Source organism: Lycium barbarum, chromosome 8 (assembly GCF_019175385.1).
Source record: "Lycium barbarum isolate Lr01 chromosome 8, ASM1917538v2, whole genome shotgun sequence".
Classification (NCBI taxonomy): Eukaryota; Viridiplantae; Streptophyta; class Magnoliopsida; order Solanales; family Solanaceae; genus Lycium; species Lycium barbarum.
In genome coordinates this window covers 4468770-4479688 of record NC_083344.1, presented here as the reverse complement: position 1 = coordinate 4479688, position 10919 = coordinate 4468770, and the positions used below count along the sequence as shown (strand labels likewise).

At 39.0% G+C, this 10919-nt stretch overlaps 1 non-coding gene across 1 annotated transcript; it reads right to left on the bottom strand.

The window, feature by feature from the left end:
• Positions 1-10579: 10579 nt before the first annotated feature.
• On the bottom strand, positions 10580-10681 carry LOC132608407 (U6 spliceosomal RNA). The gene has a single exon (XR_009570331.1). It is a non-coding gene; the product is annotated as a U6 spliceosomal RNA (small nuclear RNA).
• Between the last annotated feature and the right edge of the window lie 238 nt (positions 10682-10919).

The following is a 10919-nucleotide window of genomic DNA, read 5'->3' as shown; positions in this document are numbered from 1 at the left end:
TAAAAATAAATTGCATTACCAATATATAGATAACTTATATCATTTAATATTTTTTTATGACACAATACTTCATATTTTAAGGAAAGCCCAAAAAAGAAAAAGAAAAAAACAAGGAAAGCTCACACTTTCTTCCAATCACTTTGCTGGAAGGCTGTATAATTTCAGTAGACAATAACACATGGTCTGTCTCTATTAAGATCGCACTCAATACTTCACAACTAAAAGATAGGAGATACCTCCAAAATATTGAAGACCTAAGTACAAATCGGATGACTTATAACCTATTTGGCCAGATTCTCGATATATGCTTATTTCAATTTTTTTTTTCATTTGAAGTGTTATTTCGGAAAAGTACTTTAAAAAATTAGTAATTTGCGCTTGACTAATTAATTTAAAAAGTGTTTTTGTTAATATTAGATCAGTAATTGCGTTTGGCCAAGGTTACAAAAGTGTGTACGGAGAAAAGCTACTTTCAAGATCACTTATTTTTTCCCTACAGCTTTATCAAGCACCTCAACTTTCTAAAATAAGCATTTTAAAAAAAAACCCTTTAGATTTGTCTCAAATTATCAACTATATGCTTACACTTTATGAGAGACCTATGATCCAGCAGACTACTTTAAATGAAATAGATACAACAAGAAGATATCCAGTGAAATCCCACAATATGAAAAAACTTCTCTCTCTAGAATGAGAGCTTCTCTCAGCTAAGGCTGGATGGCAAGAAAATCGAAGGCTAGAGGGGGAGGGCAAGGAAAGAGAATGGGAGTTCCTCAATCAGAAGATGCGAAGAAGATGAAAAGTATAAATGTGATGCAAGGGGTTTTACCCCTAAATCTGGAACAAATGGCAACGCCGTCACCACCTGCTCCGACGGCCGATACTGTGCAATCGCCGCCACTACCTACTCCGACGGCTGCTACTGTGCAATCGCCAGTGTCAGAGGGTGCATCTTGGGCAGATCAAGCCGAATTGGAAGAGCAAAGTGGTGGGGAATCAAGTAAAACACTAAACCAAGGGTCACCAGTGAGATCGTGGAGTAATGTTGTGGGAAACACACTTTCGAGTGCTGGGTGTGATCTGATAGCAGAGGAATCCACTGGGTCAAATGTAAAAATCACCATCGAAGATATCAAGGAAGAGGTGGCGTATTGGCACACAGCGGTGGTGTGCTATGTGCTGGGATCTAACCATCACTTGAATGTCATTGAAGGGTATTTCAGGAGAATTTGGCGTACATTGGGTATTGATAAAATCGCACAAATTAATCGAGGAGTTTTTCTGGTGCGATTTGAAGACAGTGCTGGGAGAGATAAGGCAGTAGATGATGGAACCCAAACTTTTAACAAAAAACCAGTGGTGGTTAAGGCATGGCAACCTGATGTTGCAATGAGCAAAGTCCAGGTAGAAAGGGTACCGATATGGATCCGATTGTATGGGCTAGATTTGAAGTATTGGGGCACCAAGGCGCTGACCAAAATAGCGAGTCTAGTGGGGAAACCACTGAAAGCAGACAGCGCCACGACTATGAGGGAGAGATTGGTATATGCTAGAGTAATGGTGGAGGTCCCGTTAAACCAAAAATACCCGAAATTTGTTATGTTTGAGAATGAAAAGGGGTGTATTACTGAGCAAGAGATATACTATGAGTGGAAGCCAATATTATGTGAGCATTGTAAGATATATGGACATGGTAAGCAAAATTGTCGGAAACTAGAGGAAAGTACAATATCAAACAAGGATGAGCATACGAAGATGGACCAACAACAGGGTGTGGGCAACAACAACCACCCAGCAGCTCTAAAGGACAAAGAGAAAGGGAAAGCTAAAGAAGTAGGGGCTATGGTACACAAGGGGATACATCAGGCCGCTCAGCAAAGTCATAAACCGAAGGAGACAGCAGGGACGAGCAATTCATTTGCTCCTCTAGGTGGAAAGGACTAAGAGGTGACACACATCTTTGAGACTCGGCAGCAGCTCTCTAGGCCGAGCAGGGACGCAAGGGCAGTTGAGGGTAATGACATAAACACTAAGAAGGGGAGGCAGAGGGAAATCAGTCTAGATAAAGGGAGGGGTAATGCCAATCACCCCCCCCCCCCTCCATGGATAGGATCGGATTCTGGAACACCAGGGGCTTAAATAGACTAGATAAACAGAAGGATATGAACCTGTTTATGCATAATGCCAATGTTGGTCTATTTGGGCTCCTGGAGACTAAGGTTAAGAGACAAACTGCCCAGAGGGCTGCTCTTAACTTATGTAATGGATGGGCATTTAGTACAAATTTATCCCACCACCCTGGGGGGGGGGGGGGGAGAATTTGGTTAGTATGGAAACCAATGATATATAATGTCAACATAGTGGTAGTGTCATCCCAACTAATACATTGTGAAGTGGGACATAAAGGTACGAATAATACATTTTGGGTTACTATAGTGTATGGGTTCAACGATCAAGGGCTAAAGAGAGAATTATGGCAACAAATTGAAGGGATTCATGATACGGTGAGTGGAGTATGAGCCGTCATGGGTGACTTTAATTGTGTACTTAATAGAGAAGAAAGGGTGGGCAAGCCGGTGACTTTGGCAGAAGTAAGGGAATTTAAACAGTGTGTGGGGAAGTGTTCATTGCACGACCTCAAATCGTCCGGGGCATTCTACACCCGGAATAATAAACATCGGGATCCAACTAGAGTATATAGTAAGATTGACAGAGTCTTGGTAAATCCACAATGGATTACCAATCTACCTGCTTCCGAAGTACATTTTGGTAATGAAGGAATAATGGACCACTGTCCAGCGATCATAAGCTGGGACAATGGACAACACCATGGGGGAAAAAGATTTCGATACTATAATATGTGGGGGCTGGCTGACAATTTCAAGGAAATGGTACAAAAGGATTGGGATAGGAGTATCTCATGTACATGTATGTTTAAACTGGTTGGGAAGCTGAACAGATTAAAAGCAACACTGCGGGCATTGCATAGGGAAAGATTTAGCAATGTGGAGCAGAATGCAGTAAGGGCTCGAAGGTCACTTGACGTCTGCCAATCGGAATTGCAACAGGATCCCACAAACGTGAACTTAATGGCTGCCGAGAGGAGACTGGCTGAGGAGTACCAGACATGGAAAATGGCAAGGGGACAATATCTACAACAAAAATGCAAGGTACATTGGCTAAAGGCCGGGGATCATAATACCAAGTTCTTTCATAGCATGCTAAAGGCTAGGAGGAACAATAACAAGATTTTCACCATCCGGGACTCATCCAATAATACACTGACTGATATTCATGACATAGCTAATGCTTTTGTGGAATTTTATACCGACCTGCTGGGGACACCGACACCCAATAGAAAACCAGTGAGCAGCCGCACTGTGCAGCAAGGGGCTGTTATGTCCAACACCCACCGAGAGGCTTTGGTTAAGGAGTTTAGTGAACAAGAGATGGTACAAGCTTTATGGGCAATAGATGGGATAAGGCACCAGGACCGGATGGATACGGTAGCCAGTTCTACAAAGACTGCTCGCCAATTGTGAAAAGGATGTTCAAGCAGGGGTTACGGAATTTTTTCGAACTGGCAAATTGCTGAAAGCATGGAACAACACAGTAATTACACTTGTGCCAAAATCTGAGCATGCCAAAAATGTTGGGGACTACAGGCCAATAGCTTGCTGTAACACGAGTTACAAGATTATTTCTAAAATGCTATCTAACAGACTAAGGCTGGTGCTACCAAGTATCATATCCCCAAACTAAAGCGCATTTGTAGCTGGGAGAACAATTGTACAAAATGTCCTTATATGTCAAGATTTGGTGCGACTATACAACAGGAAGAACTCTCCTAGTAGTTGTCTGATAAAGATAGACTTGAAGAAAGCGTATGATACAGTGGAGTGGGCATTCGTGGAGGAAATGATGCATGCGTTGAACTTCCCTCATCAGTTCATCAGATGGACTATGGCTTGCATTACTACACCACAGTACACTATAGCTATCAATGGAGGGTTGTATGGGTGTATAAAGGGGAGAAGAGGGCTGCGGCAAGGGGACCCCATTTCCCCCCTTATCTTTGTTATATGCATGGAGTATTTCACTTGGATAATGAAGGTGGTGGTGCATCAGGTGGGATTTGAATTTCATCCAAATGTAGAAGTTTGCAGCTGAACCATTTATGCTTCGCGGACGATGTCCTCCTGTTCAGCAAAGGTGAGTTTCAATCAGTACTATGGATGCTAAGAGGGCTGAAAACCTTCTCTGATGCCTCGGGTTTACATACTAGCGCTCAAAAATCAAGTATTTTCTGTGCTAACATGTCGGCCCACTGCATAGCGGACATCTGCGACCTATCAGGCTATTCAAGAGGGACACTTCCCTTTAGATACCTGGGAGTTCCTATATCTGCAAAAAAGATATCGAAAGTGGATTGTGAAGTACTTATCGACAAGCTTACAGCCAGGGTAAAATGTTGGGGCTCACGACACTTATCTTACGCGGGCAGGGCACTATTGGTCAATGCTGTCCTGCTACATGTCCATAGCTACTGGTCATCCATCTTCATCCTACCCAAGCTAGTTATGAAAGGGATAACAACAATATGTCGGAATTTCCTATGGGAGGGGAAAGTGCATACGGCCAAACCCCCACTTATAGCTTGGGACTTGGTATGTAAACCCAAAAGAGAGAGGGGACTAGGGATTACTGATGGTATAAAATGGAATGAAGCTGCGATCGGTAAATATGTGTGGAATATTGCACAAAAAGCTGATGACTTGTGGGTCAAATGGATCCACCAAATTTACTTGAATGGTGGGACTATGCATATCCCCAAGATTGTTGCTGGTACTGGAAAAAAGTGTGTAATATGAGGACGATCTTCGGACCTGGGTATGTCCAGAATGGGTGGCCGACTGCTTCAGGTAAATACACGATACATAGTGGCTACAAATGGCGAATGGGAGACGGCGAGAACTGACCGTGGTGGAGATGGGTATGGAACAAAGGGACTGTACCGAAACACAGTTTTATATGCTGGTTGGTAATGAATAGGCGAATCCAAACTAAAGAGCGGCTGTTTCAACTGGGAATTAGCCCAAATAACAAGTGTGTAATTTGTGGAGGTGGGATCGAACCTGTCGACCACCTGTTTTTTGAATGTCCATTTTCAGGCCAATGCCTTCGGGAAATATTGGATTGGCTGGGGAAACGGATAGTGAACACAGAGGTGGCGGGTATATGGAAGAGGCTAGCAAGAAGCACCAAAGGGAAAGTGTGTCGGGAACTGGTCATAGCCATAGCAGGGGCACTGGTATATCGCATATGGCAAGCAAGGAATACAACACTATGGGAACATAAAACCCCGCGACCAACAAGCTTGATTAAACAAATAAAGGAAGAATGCATGATGCGAAGGGAAGACTTCTTGTCGAGGAAACAAAGTGATAGGGAGAAACTGTGGATCGAATGCCTACTGAGCTAGCTAGTAAGATCAGGTTGATATACAAGGAAGATGGAAGAGAATGGTAAAAAGTATTAAAGGAAGAAGGTGCAGGGAAGTGGCACTGACTGTTCTTACAGCGCTGGTGTACTGGATTTAGAAGGCTGGAAACAGAGTTATATGGGACCTGAAGTTGTCATCACCAGATTTGTGGATGCAGGAACTCGAACAGGAGTGCAAAATGCGGAAAGCCTGACTTCTGGCCAAAAAGATGACTTTAAGAGAAAAAGAATGGATAGATAGATTACTACATAGTATAGTGGTAACACCAAGCAACATGAAAATGTACAGATAAAATATAGAGAGAAAGTTTAGCTGGGAGAAATATATGTAATGGCTCTGTGGGTGATTGATCAATAAAATTTTTCTTTCACCAAAAAAAAAAAAAAAAAAAAAATAGAAATCCCACAATATGGGGTCTGAGGAGGATAAAGTGTATGCAGACCTTACATAGAAGGTAGGGAAGCTGTTTCCGAGAGATCCTCGACTCAAAAGAAAACTTTAAAGGAAATAGATATCACCCGAAAATATGATGAGAGCCTAATTGTCCCATGGAGTGGTCATGAATACTCCACCCTAGTAGACCTTGTAGGAGTAGAAGATGCCCAAGAGTCAAGGACTCTTCGGCTAAAGTAGCGAGGTGCTCGAAGCACTACAAGACTCCATACCTAGGCTCCACTAATTGGGCCAAATAGATCTCGTATCCCTTGCACAGATTGTCGATGACTAATGGCATAGGAAGCTTGAACCTAATAATAAAAGGATACGAACATGAAAGAGGCACCATCGCGAAAAATCGGTGATCTGGCCGCTATCCTAGATCGCGAGAATATGTACATTCACATCTTTCTCATCCACAATCTGCCCGAACAATGGGAAGATGGTATACTCGTATTAGAGATGCAGACTGCCTACCAGATTGTTCTTGATTGCCAACCTGCTTTGAGGTTCTTTCCCAGAATCGGCGATCCAAGGAAAGAACCTCAAAGCAGTTACCTCCGAATTGACATCTTTTTCAGCAATTCTACTCTAGACGAGGACTCGCTAACATAGGCTTTCCCTTTCTTTCTGACCAAAGTAATTTTTTCTTCTACCCTCTCTTCGAGAAAATCAGTGGAAGTCACCTCTCAGTGGCATTGAAACCTACGACAACGGTATGATGAATAGACAAAAGGTATTAATCTTGAGAAGCCATAGATCAAAAAATGGAGATGAAGATAAAAGTGATGAAAGCCTTGAAATAAAAGGACGAAAAAAGCAAAGGTTCGTGAAATTCTGGAAAGAACAGAGAATATCCCGGAAGAAGTATGAAAAAGACAAAGAAGAGGAACGAATGCACGAGTTGGGTATTTATAAGCAAAAGTGTCATCTTTGCCTCGATAATCGATGATGATTTCTCTAACCCAAACACACCATGTGTTCCCAACACATAGTAGTAAGGCGTTGTCTTTTCAGATTCAAGAGTCATAATGCCGATTATGTCCTTGTTTCTGCCTAAAAAGTTTTAACTTCTCCGTCATCTCCCCAGATCTATCCAGAAATAACAAAGTGAATATTTGACCAGACACATGACAACACAAAACGAGGACGAAAGTCAATCCCTAGTCAATCAATGGCAGTTGACCTAAAGATCGAAGAACAATTCCAATGTTCAAGAACTTGGTCCCGAATCCACTTTTGCCACTCCGGATAGCAGTGACACTCACAAATACGTTCGGAAGGACTTAAATCCCTGGATAATCAACTTCCTGACAACAACTTCCTACCAACGGTCAACTCTGAGGCATCTGGGATTCCCTTCTAAATACATTTACTAGCATGATCTTATCCTTATAACTACTATAACAAATGAGACTCGTGGGGTCAGTTACAGTTACCTTATCCTATAAATACCCATCTCTAAATCATTGCAGATTATATGGTTACACTCGTTATCATGATTTTTTCCTTGTTTATTTGTGTTATCCACCGACCGGCCCGAAATATCCAATAAGAACCTCTTTAGCTCTTTCTGTAGTTGTTTCAATTTGATTATCTATTTTGCTATTTTCATTACGTTTACATTATTAAAGAATTAATTGAATTTGATTAAATCACGTTATTTTTGACCCCAATCTTAATAATTAATTAACGAACTTAAGCTGCCTCTTTCCAATTTTCTTTTTCGTTAGACATCCACCATGTCAACAGGCAATGGTGACGTGCAACCATTCTTGGAGCTTGTTTGGATGGGCTTATGCCTATATATAAGCTGCAAACAACTTATAAGTTAAAAATAAGTTGGGGTAGTCTAAGAGCCCGTTCGGATTGGCTTATAAGTTGTTTTCATTTTTTTTGAGTGTTTGACTGACCAACTTAAAGTTATTTTGTGCTTAAAATAAGTTCAAAAAAATAATTCGGCCCATTTAACTTAGCTTATCTAAAGCAGCTTATAAGCTACTTAAAATAAGCCATCCAAACAGGCTCTAACTTATTTTTTTTGACTTATAAGCTGTTTTCAGCTTATAAACTGCTTTAGATAGGCTAAGTCAAATGAGCCCAATTATTTTTTTGAGCTTATTTTAAGCACAAAATGACTTTAAACTGGCCAGCCAAACACTAAAAAAAGCTGAAAACAGCTTATAAGCAACTTATAAGCCAATCCAAACGGGCTCTTAACCAAGTAACGGTAGTTTGCACTCCCAAAGACTGCAGTAGTAATAAGGAGAAAAAGTACTTTCCGGTCTCAATTTAAGTAGGCATTTGGCCATGAAAATCAAATATTTTTTACTTTATTTGGGCATTTTAGATTTGGAGTTGAAGATGAAGTTGTATTTAGTTATAGTTTTTGCAAAGAATATTTGGTTGTTTGAATGCATTAAAAGTAATAATTTCTTGTGCTCTAATTTATGCTATTATCTGTTATTTCCTGTGCTTTGATTATTCTATGCTATCTGTGTCGCTTGCGTTACTTCATTTCCATATCGCTTTGAATCTCTTAGCCGTATTTGACCTCTTTTTATGTTTTTATTGAGCCGAGGGTCTCTCGGAAACAGCCGTCCTACCTTGGTAGGAGTAAGGTCTGCGTACACTCTACCCTCCCCAGACCCCACGTTGTGAGATTTCACTGGGTTGTTGTTGTTGTTGTTGTTGTTGAATGCATTAAAATTAAAAAAAAAAAAAAGTAAAAATAAGTTTTGGGCTATTTTTCAAATTTCAAATACAACTTCAAGTTGTATTTAAAATTTTTATGGCCAAACACCATAAAGTAAAAAAAGTGAAAAAATATTTTAGAAAAAAGTGAATAATTCTCATGGCCTAACGGAATTTGAGAATAAAAGAAGATTTTTGAATTTTATCATGTTAAAGTAAAGATATGTATTTCCCAATTTGATTAAATCGCGTTATTTGTGAGCTCAATCTTAATAATTAATTAACGAACTTAATAAGCGAACTTTTGGCTAGTTAAACAGCCTCTTTCCAGTTTTCTTTTTCGTTAGACATCCACAGCCTCTTTCCAATTTTCTTTTTCTCTAGACATCCACCATGTCAACAGGCAACGGTGACGTGCAACCATTCTTAACCAGGTAATGGTAGTTCCCACTCCCAAAGACTGCAGTAGTAGTCAGGAGAAAAAGTACTCAGAGCTCAAATTAAGGGCTCGTTTGGTTGGGGAGCTAGTTATCCCGGGATAACTAATTCGGGGATTAGTTATTCCGGAATTATTATTTTACCAACTATGTGAGATGAAATAACACTCTAATATCGGGATAATTAATCCCGAAATTAGTTATCTCTTAATTTTATTCCAATTAAACGTGAGATTAGATGATACTAAATTTTTATCTCTGGACTATTTTTGTTTATTCATCATATCAAACGACCCCCAAGTGTTTTAGTTTGATTGGTCATGAAATTTGAGAAATAAAAGAAGATTTTTGAATCTAATAATCTTAAATTAAAGATATGTATAGTCCATTAAATTTTATGATCTTAAACTTATCCGGTAGAATATTAAAATTGAAAAATTTACTAATTATATAAAGATACTCTTTTTATAAGGGTAAAAAACTAAATAAGACACTTAAATTAAAATCGAAAATGTATTAAATCCAGACTGTATTTACTTTGACTGTCTAAATAAAGACAGAGAAGGCATAGCAAGTGTGAAACCTAAAACAGCAATGGTCAAATGAAGAGTCTTCCGTATTAAGGGGGAGTTTTATGTGTATAAATAAATGCACATTCTCTGGCTGTCTTTATAACACCTTCTTCTAAAAGGAAAAAATAATCTTCAGAGAGAAAATAAGGAAGGAAAATCCCACTTCATTTTCCTTCCTTACTTACTTTGCCAGATTTGTAGAGATCTTTTTATACATGTATAGCTTTCACTTTTTTTATTTTTTTTTATTTCTGACTCTCATTTAGATAGTGACAGTACAACAAGCAAATGCTAATGTGGTGTTTTTTTTTTTTTTTTGATAATTGTGGTGTTCGTATCAGTTTGCATCATTTAGACAATTTCACATAACCTTTTTGATCTTTATTGAGATTTAAACTCGGATCTCACATGATTTTCACTTGTTTAATTGACCTTTAGGCCACACCCTGGAATGTTCTTACTATCACTTGTTTCATTTTCTTGATTAGTTTTAATACAGCTTGCTGTTTTCTCTATTTTCCCCAGAAAATTTAATGATTAGGTTAGGGTTTGCAGGATGAGCAGGTGAAGACTTTGCTTAAGGGAAAAACAGTAACTTAAAAAGGTTCAAGATCAGGTAAATGTTAGTAGTATATTGTTCTTATTTTATTTTTGTTGATATTTTTTTTTTTTTTTGGGTTTTGTTGATAAACTTTTTACTATTTGATGTTGACAAAATGTGTGAACTGTAACGCTTTTCCTTTATGAAGAAAGTTTAAAGAAAAAACGCCTTTCTTTTGCCTGAAAAGGGGGAAAATGCCTTTCTTGTAGCTATTCATGGTCCTTCTGTTTTTTTTTCCTTTTTAAAAAAGTATTTTGTCATCAATAGATTGGAAATAAATGGGTTTTTGATCTTATGTGATTTTGGTTTTTGCCTTCGTTTATTTGTTGTTTTCATCTTGTCCTTCTACCATCTCTTGAGTTATGCGTGTTATCTTTATGAAGGGGTCATGCTAATCTTCTTTGTATCGTTTCAATTTTACTGATGCTTAGCTACAATGTCCTCTTACGATTAGCACTTTTCAGTATTCTGGATTAGTTTTCTCGTTTAGCATATTAGTATATTAATCTGAAGTACTGGAGTACTGGGTAACCCTATAAGAATATAATTTGTCAGTAGAGACACAATATTGCCTTTTAAGTTTGATTTAGCGTTCCATATATGTTTTGTTTTCTTTTCCCTTTTATGTTTTCCAGCATTTGTTAATGTGCCTCAAAGCCCTGAGTTTTTATCTAATT